Source organism: Ictidomys tridecemlineatus, chromosome 6, assembly GCF_052094955.1.
Source record: "Ictidomys tridecemlineatus isolate mIctTri1 chromosome 6, mIctTri1.hap1, whole genome shotgun sequence".
Taxonomy (NCBI): Eukaryota; Metazoa; Chordata; class Mammalia; order Rodentia; family Sciuridae; genus Ictidomys; species Ictidomys tridecemlineatus.
Window position 1 is genome coordinate 65,691,528 of NC_135482.1, and position 19,166 is coordinate 65,710,693.

Sequence of the window (19,166 nt, forward strand, 5' to 3'; positions counted from 1 at the left end):
GCAGATCATGGTTCTTTACCTGGAAGGGTGACCCAAACCTTCTTTCCTGAAGCACTGGGCCATTAATAGTCCTGCCTGAATTGTTCATTTCCATTGACCTTAGTCACAGGGTTTGCTAAAAGATGACCTAAGGGATCTCCTGCCTCCCAGACTACTCTTACTTTCCCTCAGTTGTGTAGTAATATTCCAGTTTCTCCTTGGTAGTCAGGATCAATCATCCTTGACAACACCATAATTCCCTTCTTAGTCTGTTGATTCCAAGTCAAGAGGTGTCCAAAGTGACCAGGCATCAATCTCAACTGAGAGTTCTGTGGAAATGTTGTGTCTTCTGGTAGAAGCATTCCTGTTCAGGGAGCTAAGATCTCTAGGCCAGCAAAACATGAGATCAGGGGAAGAGGATATAAAACTTTTACTAATGGGTTACAATAGTGAGTGGTGCCACTCCCATGACTCCCAAGCTTATTCACAACATCCATATAGCCTTTGTGGGTATCTTGCCTCAGTCCTGTATGTTACAGTACCTAGTTGGCACTATAACAGAGTCTTCAAAAGGCCATTCTATTGTTTTATCAAATCAGCTACTTCAGATTGGTGAGAAACATGATAAGACCAGTTAATTTCACAAGAATTAGCCCATTGCCATACTTCATTTGCAGGGAAGTGAATTCCTTGATCAAAAGCTATACGGTGTGAAATAGCATGACGGTGGACAAGACGTCCTGAAAGTCACGGATGATAGTTTTGGCAGAAGCATTGTGTTCAGGGAAGGCAAATCTGGATTTGCTCTTTCCCTTGTTTATTTGCCATTTGGACATCTCTTTTTGTGGTGTATCTATTCAAACTTCTTGACTATTTTTATATTAGGTTATATGCCTTTTATTGAATTGTAATTGTTCATTTTATTACCTAGATGAAAGTCCTCTATCAGTATGTGTTCCAAATCACTTCTTCCAGTCAATGGTTTACCTTTTCATTTAAAAAAAATTTAATAAAAATGTTAATTCACATACCATAATATTTAACCTTTTCTTTTTCATATATGTGTGTGTGTGTGTGTGTGTGTATTCTTTTTTTGAGATACTGGGCATTGAACTCAGGGTTTCATGATTGCCAAACAAGTGTGTAACCATTGAGCTACACCTCAGTTCCCTCCTTTTTATACTGATAAGAAGTCTTTTCCTATCCTAAGGTCATAAGGGTAGGTTTTTTACCTTATTTTCTAGAGACTTTATTGTTCTGACTTTTACATTTGTAACTATAATTCACCTGGAGTTGCTGCAGTCTGGCTGGGCACAAAATAACCGAGCCACCACAAAAGCCTTGTAGATTCCAACAGCAACTCTTTATTCCTGAACTCTCACCGGCACTCTACACACACGTTCTGGGAAAATTACACTCCCTCCTCTGGGCTCTGCATACCAATACTCTCAGAACCCCAAGAGAACTCCATGGGAACTCAAGGAGCGGGCGGGCGCCTGAGGCAGCAGGGTACGCCCTATTCCCAGCAGGATCCACCCTAAACCTGGAGCAACCCTAATCCTGCAGGATCCACCCTAAACCTGGAGCCACCCTAATCCCTGAGCGGGGTCACCTTTCAACCAAAAATGCCGTGCTTCATTCTTACTTGGCTATGGCTCTCAGGATGGAGTATGGGAGACCAACCTCGCATGTGACTGAATTAACTCCCCTGCTGGGCGATGTAGCATCAGGCACCCATGCTGCTAGACTGCCCCACTCTTCTAGGGTTCTAGTGACTGTGCCTTCCTACAGCCCCATGGGTGGAGCTATGCTCGTCTGTTCCTTTGTAGTATTACCCCTTGCCCTGTTTAGAATAGAATGTCCCATGGAAGTGCCTTGTGTGTGTCCCCTTCTCTTACTGTGCCCTTGGGTGTGGCCTACCTAGATGTCAGTCAACCTGCTGACAGTGGACATCATGAAGATAGACTCAGCCCCCTGAAACCTGACTCCTTGCCTCATTTGAATAGCTTCTCCTCAATAAAAGGCGTCAGCATGTGCTCTTGCTCTCTCTCTTCCTGTGGACCTTTAAGATCAGAGGAGCCATCACAGTGACCCCAAACAAAAAGGTATTTGTGTCTCTTGTGTGGTTATTTTGTGTAGCCTAGTTAGCCCAGTTTACCTGGAGTGACCCCTGAGACTTTTGGTCATGAACAGAAACCCAGCACTGGAGTTTATGTTTGATGTTGTGATTTTAAATATTCCTTTGGGGTATTTCCTCACTGCTTTGCATTGTTTTCCTTTGTCATAAATCAAGTGTCCAATAGCCTGGCACAGTGGTGCATGCCTGTAATCCCAGAGGCTTGGGAGGCTGAAGCAGGAGGATAGTGAGTTCAAAACCAGCCTCAGCAATTTAGTGAGACCCTCTCTCTAAATTAAAAATAAAAAATAAAAAGGGCTAGGGATGTGGCTCAGGGGTTAAGTGCCCCTGGGTTCAATCCCTGTACCAAAAAATAAATAAATAAAATATCCATATATGCGTGGGTTTGTGTTTGGGTTCTTTATTCCATTGACCTTGTTTATCTTTGTACCAATATAACACTGTCTTAATTATCATAGATTTATTATAAGTGTTAATATATACTAGACCAAGAACTTAACATTTGTTCTTCTTGGAGAGCATCTTAGTGATTTTTTTAAAATAGTTGTATATGGAAAGAATGCCTTTATTTTATTTGTTTATTCATATATAGTGCTAAGGATTGAACCCAGTGTCTCATGCATGCTAGGCAAGCGCTCTGCCACTGAGCTACAGCCCAGCCTGCATCTTAGTTATTCTTGACCTTTGAGTTTCCATGTACATTCATAAATCAGTTTGTTAGTTTTCAAGCCATTGGGATTTTATAGGGGATTGCAGTGAATCTCTTAGATGAGTTTGAAGAGAACTATCACTTTTATAAGGAGTCTTCTAATTCATGAACGTGAGATATCTATTAATTTAGGTTATTCTTTGTCTTAATATTTTTATATAGTATTTCTGTTAAAGATCTTTTTGTTTTATTTTATTTTTGGCAGTTCTGGATATCAAACTCAGGGCCTCATGCCTGCTATGCAAGTACCCTACCACTGAGTTACATCCCAGCCTGCTAGAGGTCTTAAATATATTTTGTTAGAATTATTCTTAGGTATTTGATAATTCTATTCCAGCATAAATGGCACCTTTTCAAACCTTTTTTGTTGCTAACATGCAAGAATGAAATGAACTTTTTGAAAATTGATCTTGTATTTCTGTAGTGTTTATTATTATTATTATTATTTATATGTATTTTTTGATGCTGGAGAATGAATCCAGGGCCTTGTTCATGCTAAGCAGGCACTCTACCACTGAACTATACCCCCAGCCCAAATTCAGCAGTATTTCTAAACTCATTTCTTAATCCATGTACTTTATTTGTAGATTTTTCTAGATTTTCCATATCATAATTATATCATCTCTAAATAGTGAGTTCATTACAATCTCTAGGACAATGTAAAACAATATTAAATAGACAATAATCGGCATTTTGTTGCTTCCCCTTTACTCAAAGGGAAAGCTTTCAACATTCACTACTAAGTATGACATTTGCTTATAAGAATTCTTTTGGGGGAGGGGTACTGAAGATTGAACCCAAGGCCCTGTGTATGCTAGACAAGTGTTCTACCACTGAGCTATACCCCCAACCCAGAATTTTTGTGGGGGTAAGGTACTGGGGATTAAACCCAGTGGCCCTCTATGATTGAGCTATACCCCCAGTGCCTTTTACTTTATTTTGAGGTAGGGTCTTATTAAGTTGCTGAGGCTGGCCTTGAGTTTATAATCCTCTTGCCTCAGATGGGATTATAGAAGAGTACCACCACACATGTTTTGGAATTTTTGAAAATTATAGATTCAATTAAGAGTTTTTACTTTCATTATGGTCAAACCCAAATGCTCATACTTCAGGATTAGCTCTTCACAGAACTCTTGCTCCAGAAAATCAGTGTCATCAAACTGAAGTACTGACTGCTTGCAATATCATACTGGGCACAGAGGCACACAGCATGGAAATGAGTGGATAGGGCCCTGAATTCCGGTTCAACGAAGTCCTGTATTTTAGCACAAGGTCAGAACCAAGTTTTGAACAAACTTAAACTTGAATAATCTTCATCTGCAAAGTGAGGAGAATAATCCCTTCCCTATTTTTTAGGATTGGAGCTTAACAAATTCAAAATTATGTGTAAAAAGCACTTTGAGCTGGAAATGGTGGTGCAGCTTTGTAATCCCAGTGGTTTGGGAGGCTGAGGCAGGAGGACTGAACATTCAAGGCCAGCCTCAGTAACTTATCAAGACTCTGTATCAAAATAAAAAACAAAAAGCTGAGAAGGGAGGCTATATGATGGCTGTGGCTGTGGCTTAGTGGTAGAGCACTTGCCTACCAAGCATCACATAAAAATAAATAAATAAAATAAAGACATTATGTCCATTTACAACTAAAAAATATTTTAAAAAAAAGCTAAGGAGGGGGGAATGTGGCTCAATGGTTGGTTCATTAAATTCTTGGTACCAAAAAAAAAAAAAAAGAAAGAAAGAAAAAAGAAAAAAGGCACTTTGAAAATTGTAACTAAACTAAGCTGGACATGATGGCACATCCCTGTTATTCCAGCTACCCAAGAGGCTGATCACAACTTCCATGCCAGCCTAGATAACTTAGCAAAACCCTGTTTCAAAAAATACAAATAGCTTGGGATGTTGCTCAGTGGTAGAGCATCCCCTGGGTTCACTCCCCAATATCAGTAGAGAAAGAAAGAAAGAGAAAAAAGAATATTGTTTAAAAAAAAGGCATTATTATTGAGAAGCTGGCAATTTAGCAGAGAAAATAATAAATATAGACACAGGTAGCATGTATAACCCCAGTCCTATTTTGTATTTTATTTAGAGACAGGGTTCTCACTGAGTTGTGTAGCACCTTTTTGCTGAGGCTGGCTTTGAACTTGCAATCCTCCTGTCTCAGCCTCCCAAGCCACTTGGATTACAGGTGTACACCACCGTGCCAGGCTCAATAACCAAATTTTTGAGCGCTCATATTGTGCTAAGTATTGAGTTAAGTGTTATATTTGCATTACCTCATGGGATTCTTACAAAATCCTGTGAAGTAAGCGCTGTTATTATTTATATTTTAAAGATGAGAAAAGTGATACTTTTAGAGGGTTGACTCAAAATTATGTGGTTCCTGAGTGACAGTGCGGAAGTTGGTCAGTTTGGATTGACTGATGGCCCGGAAAAATACCGCATTTTTGTCTTGTCAAGGAAGCTGACCCGCTTAACAGGGTACAAGTTATTTAATAACCTTTGTAAAGCAATCCACCCACCACTCTGACTTTCTGTGTCTTTCTCATTTCTGTGAACGTTCCCCTTTTGCCCTTTCTGTATCCTTCTGCACTTCCTCCCTGAAATCCAGATTCTTCTTATAGCTTCGCAAATCAGATCTGGGATGGATGCAGAGGCTCCTGTTTCCATGGTGATGTGGGGAGGCTGTTACGCCGCACCGCCAAGTGTAGGCGATGCAGAGAACTGGCTGAGTATCCAAAGGTGTCGGCAGTAGACAGGTTCAGGGAAAATAAATCGATGAGAAAGCCAAGTCTGGAAGACTGGACCTCTCTGGAGCTCCAGAAGAGTCTCCAGCCACTTTACACCCCCTGCCTCCCTAAGCTGCTAGCTTGAGAGTAGAGACCCGAGCCTTTGGAAGAAGCGAAAGGGCCTTCAAAGCCTCCCTTGAAATATTTTAAGACAAAGCCAAATTGCCAAAGGAAAGACTGCCCAGCGGGGGACCGCCTCCTCCCGGCCCTCTACTTCGCCTCCCTTTTCCGGCTCTGACCTCGGTTTTTGAGTCACCTGGCTCTCGGCCAGGTGCTGAAGGGGAGCAGGCAGCCGGCAGGGGGCAGAGTCTCCTTCATTAAAGCTTCTGCAGGACTTCCTCCCTGTTCGTGTGCTACCCCCTTGCTTTCACAAGGATTATTTTCAGCTGACAGGCTGCAAAAGCGCAGTAGGTGGAATTCGGGCGGGAGATGGATTCTGGCAGGGTCTGAGAGCCACCGAAGCGTTGGTTTAAAGCTGTGGGCTGCACTGAGGGAGTAATAGGGCCACAGGGTCAGAGGCTGAAGCAAGCAGCACTTTAACTTTTTCTGGCAGATTTCTTGAGATTATTCTTGATCCATGGAAAACATCAAAAAACACCTTAACCCTGAGGGGGAGGCTTATTTATTCATTCAATAACAGTTTATCGAGTATAAACCATTTGTGGATGGATACATCCAATCAAAACAAGTATCTATGGAATGTCTACACAGTGGTTCTTAATCTTTTTTGAGGGGGAGATGTTGCATATCTTTTGATCTCTCTCTCTTTTACACACAGGGTTTTTTTTTGTTGTTGTTGTTGTTGTTTTGTTTGTTTGTTTGTATTGAGGGTGGGGGTAGTTGTAGTTGTTCTTTTGGTGCTGGGATACAGAACCCAGGGCCTTCTACATGCTAGGCAAGTTCTCTACCACTGAGCTACATCCCCAGCCTCCTCTTTGGTCTTTTATGTGCTGGTCCTGTCCTGAGCACTGGGATAGAGTAGCAAATTAGATAAATGTGATCCTCCCCTACCTAAATTTAAAAGACTAGTGGGAGGCACAGACAAGAGATGCTTAAAACACAGTGGAGGAAATGCAGATGCAGATTTTGGAACATCCTAGAAGAAGGCAACTTACCTGGACCAGGGTCCCCAGAGAAGTCTTCCTGGAGGAAGTAACAGGTAAGCGGAGACCTGGAGGAGTAGGAGCTGACTAGGCAAGGAAACATTAAAGCAGGGAGGAGAGCACCAGTAAAGGCCCTGAGCAGAGAGAACAGCAAACCTGACAGCAGGCCCACATGGCGGGCTCAAAGATGCCAGGAGGACTGATGAGAAATGAAGCTAGATGGGTAAATGCCATATGTGGGTCCTGGGATGCAGCAGAGAACAGGAGACCGCTTCTGCCCTCAAGGACAAAGACAAGAAAGCTAGTGGTTACATACACAAGTTTAAGTTCCATATGTATTGAGCATAGGGTGATAGCATGTGGGAGATTAAACTCTGTCTTGGGGATCGGGTGTAGGATCTGTGAAGTGGGACTCCAAGTGGGAGGTGGGTTAGTGATATATTTAGTGAGTGCAGAGAATTTCAGCCTTGGAAGATAGCTGGAGGGGTGAGAAGGAGGAGGCCCTCATGAGGGTACCTGAATTTGACCACAACCCATCATTAGGAACTTCTTTCATTTCAGGAGTGAGGAGGGCCAGTTGGGGGTGAGTTCAGCTCCACCTACTTTTTTTTAGATATTATTTTGTGGCCAGAGGCAGTTTTGACAGAAAAGTGGGTAAGGAGAGACAGCAGCAGTAGGTTTGTACCTGGTTCCCTGCTGTAGGCCTAGGGATGAGATTAGGAGAACATAGAATGAGATAGGGAAACAGGAAATGATGCAATGATTTATTGCCAGTGATTTAGTTTATTTAACAAACACATATAGTACTTGCTCCATGTCAGGCACTGTCTAAACACTTGGCAAATATTACCTGACAATACTCCTAGGGGACAGGCATGCTCATCTGTCTCATTTTAGACACAGGTAAACTTTTTAAGTAATTTGACAAGATAAAATAGCAAGTTAAGTGACAGAGCCAGGCAGTCTGATACCAGAGTCGTCTGAGTTCTTCACCAGTAAACTATACTACTTCTTCTTTTTTTTTTTTAACCAGTCACCTTTTATTGGGTATTAATACTCAGGATATGAAAGGATTCTGCCGTGAGGCCATGATTTCAGTTCTTCACAGGGGAGGCAGTCTCAAGAGTACGTAATATGGTCTCCACACTGGCCCCTCTTCAATGGTACTTTCGTCGCCACTCGTGCTTAAGTTCTTTGTAAGAAAGGCAGTAGCTGAAAAGCACGTATGCTGCCAGCACCATGTTGACCCCCGGGATGCTCCCCTACTTCACGTTGAAGTATTTGTTGTAGTACCAGTGGTAACCTCTCTGAAATGCTCCCACAATGCCTTTGGGGTAAAATCCCACATCAATATCCAGCTTGGCAACTCCCCTAGTTTGACATCCATGAGTTTCTTCTCTTTCACTGGCACGATTGACGCCATCTTGGAGTCCTAGTGTCCGCTGAGCTACTATACTACTTCTTGAGAAGCAGTTGCAAGGGTTAAAAATTGAAGCTGGGCCTCCCACAAGACAGGTGGAAAGTCTACCACTCTACCTCCCAAGACACTGATGAGGTACAAAGAACATCTGATACTAGGAAGGTCCCAGGAATTGAGAGGAACCATGAGAAATAGTGAGGCCTTGCAACTGGGGGGAGCTGCTGGATTAGCAGCTCCTAGGGTCAGCACTGGAGAGGGATAACAGGGTCAGGGCATGGGGCAACAGGGTAAGTCGAATACAGTGATCTATGAAACCTAGCCCCTGTTTTCCCTATTGTCATTTCTCGCTGTTTTTCCCACATTCATAGTTTTCCAGTCACACTGCCCTGTCCTTCTTTGGGACTTTATTGTTTGCTGCCTTTATTCTGAACACCCTCTCCCCATACACACACATCCTATGTTTTCCAGGCTGCCCCCCATTCATCCTTCAGATCTCTGCCTTCCTGTGTGTTTGTCAAAGAGGCCCCCTCAGGTCCAATCTCTAAATTAGATCCCTCTGATAGTCCCTCATAGTAGAGCCCTATTATTTTCCTTAAAATATACATCACAATTTGAAGTTACATATTCAATTGTGTTTATTTATTTATAATTAACTAATTATAAATAAATAAACACAATTGTTTATTCTAATTCTCCTATTCAGCTATGACTCATGAGGGCAGGGACTCTATCTTTTGTGTGTGGGTGCTAAGGATGGAACCCAGGGCCTCAGTCATTCCAGGAAAATGCTCATCCACGGAGCTATATCCCCAGCCCTAGGACCTCATCTTTGTTCCTGGCATAGAGCAGGGCACATAGGCGTACTCCAAATCATTTTGCTAAATGGATATATGAATTTAGATGCCTCTCAGAGGTCCACTGGTCCAGTGGTTCTTTCCTTCTGCTATTTACCCAGTAGTCAGTCATCTTCCTTCTCCTTGAATACTCCCAGTAACAGTGAGCTCACTACTTCCCCAAGAGGCCCATTCTATTTTTGAGGAGATTTTAATAGAACATTCTTCCTTACAGAATAAAAATCTTCTCTGTCCCTTTTGGTCCCCTGGAACTTCCTCTTTAACACTTGCAGACAAGCATTGTGCTCATCCCCTTGCCCTCAAATCTTCTCTGTGCCATTTAAGCAGTTCTTTCAGCTCCAGAGATGTGACCTCTTAACCATTCTCCACTCTGGTCCCCCTTCTCAAGAAATGCTCCCTCAGATCAGATTTCCACGCCCCCCCCACACACATACACTCCACTCTACAGGATGGAAAAAACATGTCTACAGGATGAGGGAGGAGAACTAGGTGGTTTCTTTCTCATATGTAACAAAGGTGTTTTGGTATTTCTGTAGGAAATAATGTCACTAATGATGGTTGTCTAGGGTGGTCCTGAACTACACATACCACCATTGGCTATCTTCTGGACCAAAGTGGACTTTATGGACCCATTTAACTTTTTTTTCTTCTTCTTCTTTTTTTTTAATCTGGGAAAACTGTCTTTTGGTTCCAAGCAACCAAGTTATACATAAACCCTTTAAATAACCAGCTTAGAAATTGGGAGCTGCTTCTATAGATGTATTTAGGTAACACTGAGTGGGAGAATGAAGGGATAAGAACAGAGTGGGTTTGCTCAGAAAAGTTTCCAAGAAGCTCTTGAAGCGAAGATAAGAAAAATGGCAAGAGTCAGATGAACCTGAGTTTAAATCCCAGCTCTGCTACTTCCTGGCTCGAACCCTTGCCTCATGTACCTAACTGCCTTCAGATTTATCACTGTCATTTAAAAAAAAAAAAAAGACCATAATTTTTATCTCACAGAGTTGCAGGGGGCATTAAATGAAGGACCACTGCCTTCAGCACAGTTCCTGGCACCTAAGTATTGCATGAATATACATTAACATAGGTATTGTATTGTTTCCCAAATTGGGATTTTCTTCTCCATGAGATAACACAACCCATGACCCACTGAAGTACATGAAGCATCTTGTGGGGACTTGAACTTTTTAAAGAGAAGACTAGACCATTCTCAGCCTTCCCTAAGCAGATACTTTAAACAGTGAAAATCAAAAGGGGGCTCCTTAAGAGAGGTAAGGGGACAAAGGTAAGTGTCCCAAAGGAATGGAGTTTCTGTAGAGGTGCATGTCTGTCACACACGTGTCCTGTGTGTCTCAGTTGACATTGTATGCAAACAAGCTGCAGTCACTGGGTCTCTAGAGATTTCCCTTCCCTTTCTAAGGCTCCATTACTCAGCTCTTTGCAGTTCCAGGCCTTATCGCTTAGCTGTCTGCCCTCTGGCCTCCTCCCTTTGTTTACCCACTTGGCTGGCTTTCTCCTCTGGGAACAAAGGAGGTGTTCAATTCTGGGCACTGCCTGGCTCCAGCTACCCACCCCCACTCCCTTCCGTTTTTCCAGGAGGGTTGCCCTGGTCTCAGACAGACCCCTGAGTTCTCAGACGCCCCCCTCCCACGCTTCCAGGGAGAGGGGATGCTGAGTTCTTGGGTTGGCACCCCCCACCACCTTTTTCTCATTGCTTGGCCCCCATCCCTGTCCCCAGTGCGGCCCCTGAAGCTTCACTTATCTAGGCCGGAGATAGCTCCTCTCCCCATTGTCTGGTCAGGATTTGGAAGCTCTGGTTTCCATAGCAACCCCTGGGCATTTAATTAAGGGAGGAGGCCTTCATCTCTTCTAGGCTGGGCAGTTCCAAATCTCAGCCCGAAAAGGATACCCTGAGGGGGCGAGGGATATATAACACAATGCAGGCTTCTCCCCAGAGACCATTATGGCATTCCTGACAGGCCTCCTTCCACCTGCCACTGCTATCCCCATCTCACCCCAGAGTGGACTCTCAAACCAACTAGGGCAAACCCTCCATCCCAGGAAAGGAGAGGTTTCAAGGGACCATGGATTTGCTGTAAGCCATCCCCTTGTACACTGTTGTTTTGTTTACTGTTGTTTTGTTTATTGAGGATAAGGGTTGGAGATAGATAACATTGACCCTACTATCTTCAGTTTTCTTATCTCTTTGAACCCCCTGAAGTTGAATAAGAAATGTGCAAATAAAAGTTCATTATACTTTGTTTTCTCAGCTGCTGGATATGTAGCTTTCTTCAGATCCTCAAAACAGGTTGTGATTTCAGCAAGATTTCTTTTTTTTAAAAATTTATTTAAAAAATAAAAATAATGCCTTTATTTTTATGTGGTTCTGAGGATCGAACCCAGGTCCTGCCCGTGCTAGGCGAGTGCTCGACCGCTGAGCCACAATCCCAGCCCTCAGCAAGATTTCTACTGCTGTCATTTGTTAGCTGTGAGAACTTAGGCAAATTTCTTAACCTCTCACAGCTTCTGTGTCCTCAACTGTAAAGTGGAAATGATACTGCTTTACAAGATTATTGGCATCTGGTGAACACTTAGTAAAGGGTTGTTTTTGTTGTACTGGTTATTATTACTATGAGAGAGGGCTAAATGGAGGACCCCACACTGGATCCTTTGCACCCTCAGTCCTAGACCTGACAGGTCTGCCCTCTCATTCTCTCTCTGCCCCTCCTGGGTTGCTGGAAAGTGCTCCTAACTCTGATCGGAAGCCAGCAGCTTCAAGAGCTTTGTCACGTCATGGGGTGGAATTTCCAAGTTCAGGTCACTGAGTTATCCCAGTTCCTGAAATTCCTGTCTCAAATTTCTCAGCTGTCACTGTGACCACTTTTCCCCATTTCTGGTTAGGTTAGTATGTGTATGTTTCCTTTTCTCTGTTATTTTTAGACTTTGGAAAAAAAATAAACACAGTTTGCACACTGGCACCTTCCTGATCTTTTTGGTTTTCCACAGGCGTGGGCGCCAAGGCACTTCTTTCCCTGACTGTTCTTCAACCCTGCCTAACACCCCCCCCTCCCCACTGCACATTCTTTTGGTTGAAAATTCCCGGACTTACCCCACCCACCTCCCAACACTCTGCCACTCAGTCCTATCAGGACTGATACATGCAGCTCCTAACACTGTTCCGAACCTGTGTACTGTGTGTGCTAGTGCCTCTGGGTCTTTTATCCTTTTTATATTGTTACCTTTTCCCTCCTAAAAGTTTTCCTCACTGTGGCATTTGTCCCTCCCTCCAAAAATGCAGCTCTATCCTGTGGTTCTTGGCTTAACTCAAGGCACAGAACCCTGATTCAAAGAAGGAGCTGTGCCATGGGAAAAATGTAAGACCCTGTTCCCTACCTATTACATTCAGGTATCACCATCAGTAAAATAGTACTGAATAAACAGGGTCATTGAGGGATTTGAGTGAAATCAAGCAAGGAGAACACTTTGCACAGCACTTTGCAAGGACAAGGCCTCAAGAATAGAGTTATTATTCCCCGAATTTTAGGGGCGTTCAGGACAAAAGGTCTCAACCCTCTTGGTCAACTCAGTTCAAACCCTAGCCTGGGTCACAAAACTAGACCTAGTGCTGCCAGTGTCAGAAGTAACAGATGATAAGTTGAAGTGGTGAGGGAGAGATGTGAGAAAGACTGAGAATTAACCCTCTGAGGGCAAGAGAAAAGGATTTTCATTATTCAACTTGGAGGAAATTGGAGGAGGAAAGGAGAGATTCAAGAATGATAGGATCGGAAACTGGCATGGTGATGTACCCTTGTAATCCCAGCAACTGGGGAGGCTAAGGCAGGAGAATCACAAGTTTGAGGTCAGCCTGGACAACTTGGTGAGATCCTATATCAAAATAAAAATATAAAGATCTGGGAATGTAGTCCAGTGATAGAGCACTTGCCTAGCATGCCTGAGGCCTGAGTTGGTCCCCAGAACTGCCAGAAGAAGAAGGAGGAGGAGGAGGAGGAGGAAGAAGAAAGAAGAAAAGAAAAAGGAAAAACAGAGATCAGCGTTCAGGGCTCTCAGTGGCAATTCTATTTGTTCTTCTTCAGGGGAGAAGAAATGTTAGGGTGGTGGAGACTGAGACTGGCCATCAGCATCAGAATGTCCTACCTATGGATGAAATGTAGGCTCTGGAAATCCAAAATCCTTGCTGAGGAAACAGACTCCCAGAGGTTGTAGCTTGTTTAAGTTCATAAGTTAGTAAGTGCTGGACCCTGGACTCAGACCTTCTAACCCCCAGATGTGCTCAAAGGCCAGGAGCCCCACAGGGTTATGTGGAATGGGAGGCCAACTGGTGATTACTCATTTGATTCAGATTTCTAATTCCCAGGAAAGCTTCCTGGAGATATTCTGGAAAGACATGAGGTAATGTAATTAATGGCATCATCTGAGACATGAGAAAGCTCAGTGGGAGGGTGAGTGATTTATCCAAGGTCACACAGTAGTAGCTGGTAGGGCCAGGATTCAAACCACAAAGTGTGGCTCAAGCCTGCGCCAGATCACAACCTGTGCAGCTCTGCAAGTGTTGGAGTCAGGTTTTGAATCCAACCCGGCTGCTCCAGAGTAGAATGCGTCATGATATTCTCTACCACCTCTTCCACCCTCAGAGACTAAAGATTGAGTGAGAAAATGCAGGCAGAACATTTAACACCCAGGAAGTACACCAAAACGGGAGTCTTCATTAGGTCCAGCTGCCTCCAGTTCTGCCTTTCCATCAGTTGTTTTCTGGCTGGGTCTGTGTAAGGCCCTTCCTCAGTATCTGTGCACAGATTGTGGGTAAAGAGCCTGACTTCTGTCCTGCCCACCAGGTTTGACGTGGGAGTATGGAGCACCTGCTCTGGTGTGTCCCAGAAAACTGGAATGTCAGTAGAGCTGGAGGGGCTCCTGTCCAATGTCACACACTATAGAGGAGAATGCCAAGGTGTGAAAAGAGGAGTAGTCTGGACAAAGCTCATTTCTTTGCTCTACCAATGAGGGTCTGCTGTGCCACAGGCACTGTTCTAGACATGATACGCTGTCCCTACAGAGTTCATCTTAGCCAGAGGGAAAAAGACCATCAAAAGATAATACATGAACAAAAAAATACATAAACCAGAAAAACATCAGTGATAAAGGCCTTACTGAGCACACAAAAGAGAAAGATCAAATGGCTGTAGTCTTGGTGACCTCTCTGGGCAGTTGGTAATAGCCTGATTATCTAAAAGATTAAAAGGTGCCAATTGGGACAATTAAGGAGAAGGGCATTCCTGGCAGAGGGAAGAGCCAGGGAAAAGGCCCTTTTGGCAAAACATTTGGTTTGCCAGAGCAGAGTGGACAGGGAAATAAATTTAGTAAGTCCTGACAAGTGTTTTTTTTTTTTTAAATGAAGTAGAAAATATCAGGGTGCATTGTAATTAGCAAACGTGTTGGGAAACTTTAGGAGATTTATAGACATAGAGATAGTGTGATAATCCATTTGTTTATATCTGTATATCTATAGCGTGAGCCTATATTTGGATATTGATGATTTATCATGTATTTTTTTCTTCTATAGTGTATCTTTTTTGGTAACAGGGATTGAATCCAAGAGCACTTAACTATTGAGCCACATCCCCAGCCCTTTTTAAAAATTTTTATTTTGAGACAAGCTCTTGATAAGTTGCTTAGGGCCTCACTAAGTTGTTGAGATTGGCCTTGAACTTCTGATCCTCCTGTCTCAGCCTCCCCAGCCACTGGGATTACAAGCGTGTGCCACCATGCCTCCCTATTTAAACCTGTATTTCTGACTGTGACTTGTGGACAGAAAAGTTTGAAAGTCATTATTGGAAGAATACAAAAAAGTTCCGCAATATAAAGAAATGATAAATGTCTAAGGTGATAGATATGCCAATTACCCTGATCATTACATGTTCTATGCTTGTATGGAAATGTCACAGTATACCCCATTAATATGTACAATTAATTAATAGTACAATTACTATATTAAAATAAAAATATAAACCAGCCATGATGACATCCACCTGCAGTCCCAGCTACTCAGGAGGCTCAGGCAGAGAATCACCTGAGGCTAGGAGTTCAGAGCCAGCCTGGTCTGAGAGACCTTGTTTCTTAAAAAAATAAAGAAAATTGGGGCTGGGGTTGTGGCTCAGCAGTAGAGCATTCACCTAGCATGGGCGAGGCCCCAGGTTCTATCCTCAGCACCACATAAAAATAAATTAATTAATTAAAGATATTGTGTCCAACTACAACTAAAAAAAAAATATTTAAAAAAATAAAAATAAAAAAATAGGACTAGAGATGTAGTTCAGTGGTGAAGGACTTAACCAGCATGCTTGAGATCCAGGGTTTGATCCCCAGTACCATAAAAATAAATTAATTAAAAAATAAAAAAGAATTTAAAAAGAATTCTAAATTGAAATGAAAATTTAAAAAGAAAAGAAAGTTCAATGTGGCTGGAGCATAGTGAAAACAGGAAGAACCACAGGAGATGAGGGCAGGCTGGAGCCAGAGTAGTCATATACAGCTCTATGAGCCAGGATAAGAAACTGGATTTTATTCAATTGAATTTTATCCCCATAGGAAGACTTTAAGTCAATGATAGATATGATCTCTATACCTTCTTGTGTTTTTTTAAAAATATTGTTCTTTTAGCTGTGGATGGACACAATACCTTTATTTTATTTATTTTTATGTGGTGCTGAGGATTGAACCCAGGGCCTTGCCCGTGGTTGGTGAGCACTCTACCGCTGAGCCACAACCCCAGCCCCTTCTTGTGTTTTGTTATTGTTGTTTGTTTTGAATTGGAGAGACAAGGTCTTGCTAAGTTGCTTAGAATCTCCCTAAATTGATGAGGCTGACCTCAAACTTGCAATTCTCCTGCCCTTAGCCTCTAGTCACTGGGATTACAGGTATGCACCACTGTGCCTGTCTTGTTTTTGTTTTTAACCTATTTGGATTTAAAAAATATATTTATTTATGGGGCTGGGGATGTGGCTCAAGTGGTAGCATGCTCGCCTGGCATGCGCGGGGCACTGGGTTTGATCTTCAGCACCACATAAAAATAAAGATGTTGTGTCCACCAAAAACTAAAAAAAAAAAAAAAAATATTAAAAAAAGTTCTGTCTCTCTCTTTAAAAAATATTTATTTATTAGTTTTACATGGACACAATATCTTTATTTCATTTTTATGTGGTGCTGAGGATCGAACCCAGTGCCTCATGCATGTTAGACAAGTGTTCTACCTCTGAGCCACAACCCTAGCCCCAAACCTATTTGGATTTTTTTTAATAATTTTTTTTTGAGAGAGAGAGAGAGATTTTTTAATACTTATTTTTAGTTTTCGGCGGACACAACATCTTTTTGTATGTGGTGCTGAGGATTGAACCCGGGCCACACACATGCCAGGCAAGTGCGCTACCGGTTGAGCCACATCCCCAGCCCCTGTTGTTGTTGTTGTACTAAGGATTTAACTCAGGGCTGCTTAACCACTGAGCTACATCCCTAGTTCTTTGTATTTTTAATTTTGAGACAGGGTCCCACTAAATTGCTTAGGGCCTCATTAAGTTGCTGAAGCTAGCCTTGAACTTGCAATCCTCCTGCCTCAGCCTCTGGAGTCACTGGGAATTACCAGGCATGCACTACTACGCCTAGCTAATCTATTTAGAGACAAAAAAAAAACCCCAAAACTTCCTTACAGTTATTTTTCTGTCATAGTGTACTTACCTTACTTTTGCAGGTGGGAAATCTAGGGGCAGGAGCAATATGGGGAGAATTATACTCGTGCCCATCTTTGCTAGATCAAGAAGGAGCTAGAAGAGCCCAGAGAGGGGAAGCAATATCCCCAGCAATGATGTAATGGAGGGTTAAAAAAAAAAAAAAAGTAAGGTGATAGAGGGTGAGGGAGTTGGCACACCAGAGTATGAGGAGTAGCTGGACCTGAAAAACTGGAGGACTGGCTTAGGATTGGCATAATTTCCCAGCTCACTCCTGTGTCTCTGAGGCCAGTCCTCTTGAGGATTTCCCTAGCACAAAACTTCCTCTACTTACCTAACAAGACCACATCTTGGTCTTGGCCAAGCCCTGGGTGGTGGCAAAAGAAGGCAGGAGGGCCACACAACATGGTCTATAGAGTGCCTGCCCTTTGGGTGGCTAGGCTGAACTCCCTTTGGCCACCTTATGCACCTTTCTGCCTTCCACACCCACTTACCAGGTCAGCCCAAACCAGACAGGACACAGGCTGCTTCAGGACCACTCTGTTCAGTGCCTCCCTATTTCTGCTGTGACCCCATCCTTGTCCATTTCCATATGTCCCTTTTAGTTCTTAGTCCGCCTCAGGTGGCTTGCTTTTCAAAAATTTTATTTTATTTGCTTTCAAATTATTTATTTATTTGATTGACTTTTGTCTTTTTTCCCCTTTACCTACATTTATTTGCACACACAAACACACACTTCCACTGTATACAATGATCTTCTTCCCTAGAACTCCATCTCTTTCTTCCAAGTCATCCCAGTCCTCTAGAACGTTCCCTATACTTTGGCCCAGCTCTCAGTATCCTATTCTTGATTTGTATTCCATGTCACTGCTACTTAGAATCTAAGAAGTTTTCCTGGAAGATTCTCTTCTTGCCTTTATTTTCCCCTTCTGCTTTGTGCCCAGCTCCTGGGAAGAGGAGCAGAAGAAGAGCTGAGAAGGAGGAAGGCAGCCCCTGATATCCAGGAACTGGTGGGGCACTTTCAGTAGTGCTTTGGTCTTCTCCTGTTAAAGATGAGCCATTTCACAGAATACCATCATCAGGAAAGGCCACTCTAGGACCAGAATAGATTGAGATGAAAGCAAGAGCTTTCTGTAATAATATCTGAACAAAGACAAAAACCACACACACACATACACACAAACACACACACACAAAATCCTGAACATCCATCTATCTTAGCTAATCTGAAAGAATGCTGCTTCTTTACCAATCAAAGCTTTAGTCTTGCTTCATTCTCTGTCTCCTAGATAAAGGTTAGTAAGAAATCCCACTTTCTGGGCTGGGGATGTGGCTCAAGCAGTATCGCGCTCACTAGGCATGCGTGCTGCCCGGGTTCGATCCTCAGCACCACATACAAACAAAAGATGTTGTGTCCGCCAATAACTAAAAAATAATAAATATTAAAATTCTCTCTCTGTCTCTCTCTTTAAAAAAAAAAAAAAGAAATCCCACTTTCTGACAGCATCCAACCCAGAGCAAAGCCTGACTTCCTTGATCTCGCTCCAAATCACCAAAACCTAAGTTCAAATCCCAAGACCTTCCTAATACCTTTTTACTGAGTGTGCCTCAGTTCTGCTGTGGTGTGTGTTCTTATTGAAGTGAGTCAATAAATGCAATTTTGTTCAACTATAAGTGTCTACTGGTGGTCTTTGGCTATAGGGCATTAACGATCAAGAACGAAGTATAGGTATATTTGTTGATGTTTCTTTCTCTTTTTTAAATTAAAAAATTTGTTTTAGTTATACATGGACACAATGTCTTTATTTTGTTTATTTATTTTATGTGGTGCTGAGGATCGAACCCAGGGTCTCACATGTAAGAGGCACGCACTCTGCCGCTGAGCCACAATCCCATCCCCTCTTTTTCTTTTTTTAATATATATTTTTTAGTTGTACACAATGTCTTTATTTATTTTTTTTAAGAGAGAGTGAGAGAGGAGAGAGAGAGAGAGAGAGAGAAAGAGAGAATTTGTAATATTTATTTTTTAGTTCTCGGTGGACACAACATCTTTGTTTGTATGTGGTGCTGAGGATCGAACCCAGGCCCACACGCATGCCAGGCTTGAGCCACATCCCCAGCCCCATCTTTATTTTATTTATTTATTTTTATGTTGTGCTTTGCACGTGCTAGGCACGTGCTAGGCAAGTGCTCTACTGCTGAGCCACAACCCCAGCCCTTGTTGGTGTTTCTTTAAACTACAAATTCCTGTATCTTTGTACTTGAACTGCTTTTTATGGTATTTTAGCAGTATATTTTTCCTTCATAATTATGTTCTCAGGCAAACTGTTCTACCCCCGACCCTGAACTGTCCATTCCAGTTGATGGACTGATTCTTCAGTCCTTGGCTATGCTTAGTACCTCCCAACATGAGAGCACCCTCTTCCATGATCACTCCTGTTGTTCT

General features: G+C 42.7%; 1 pseudogene; it reads right to left on the minus strand.

Moving 5' to 3' along the window:
• Positions 1–7,722: 7,722 nt before the first annotated feature.
• LOC101968727 (ATP synthase F(0) complex subunit f, mitochondrial pseudogene) lies at positions 7,723–8,179 on the minus strand (annotated as a pseudogene).
• Positions 8,180–19,166: the final 10,987 nt, after the last annotated feature.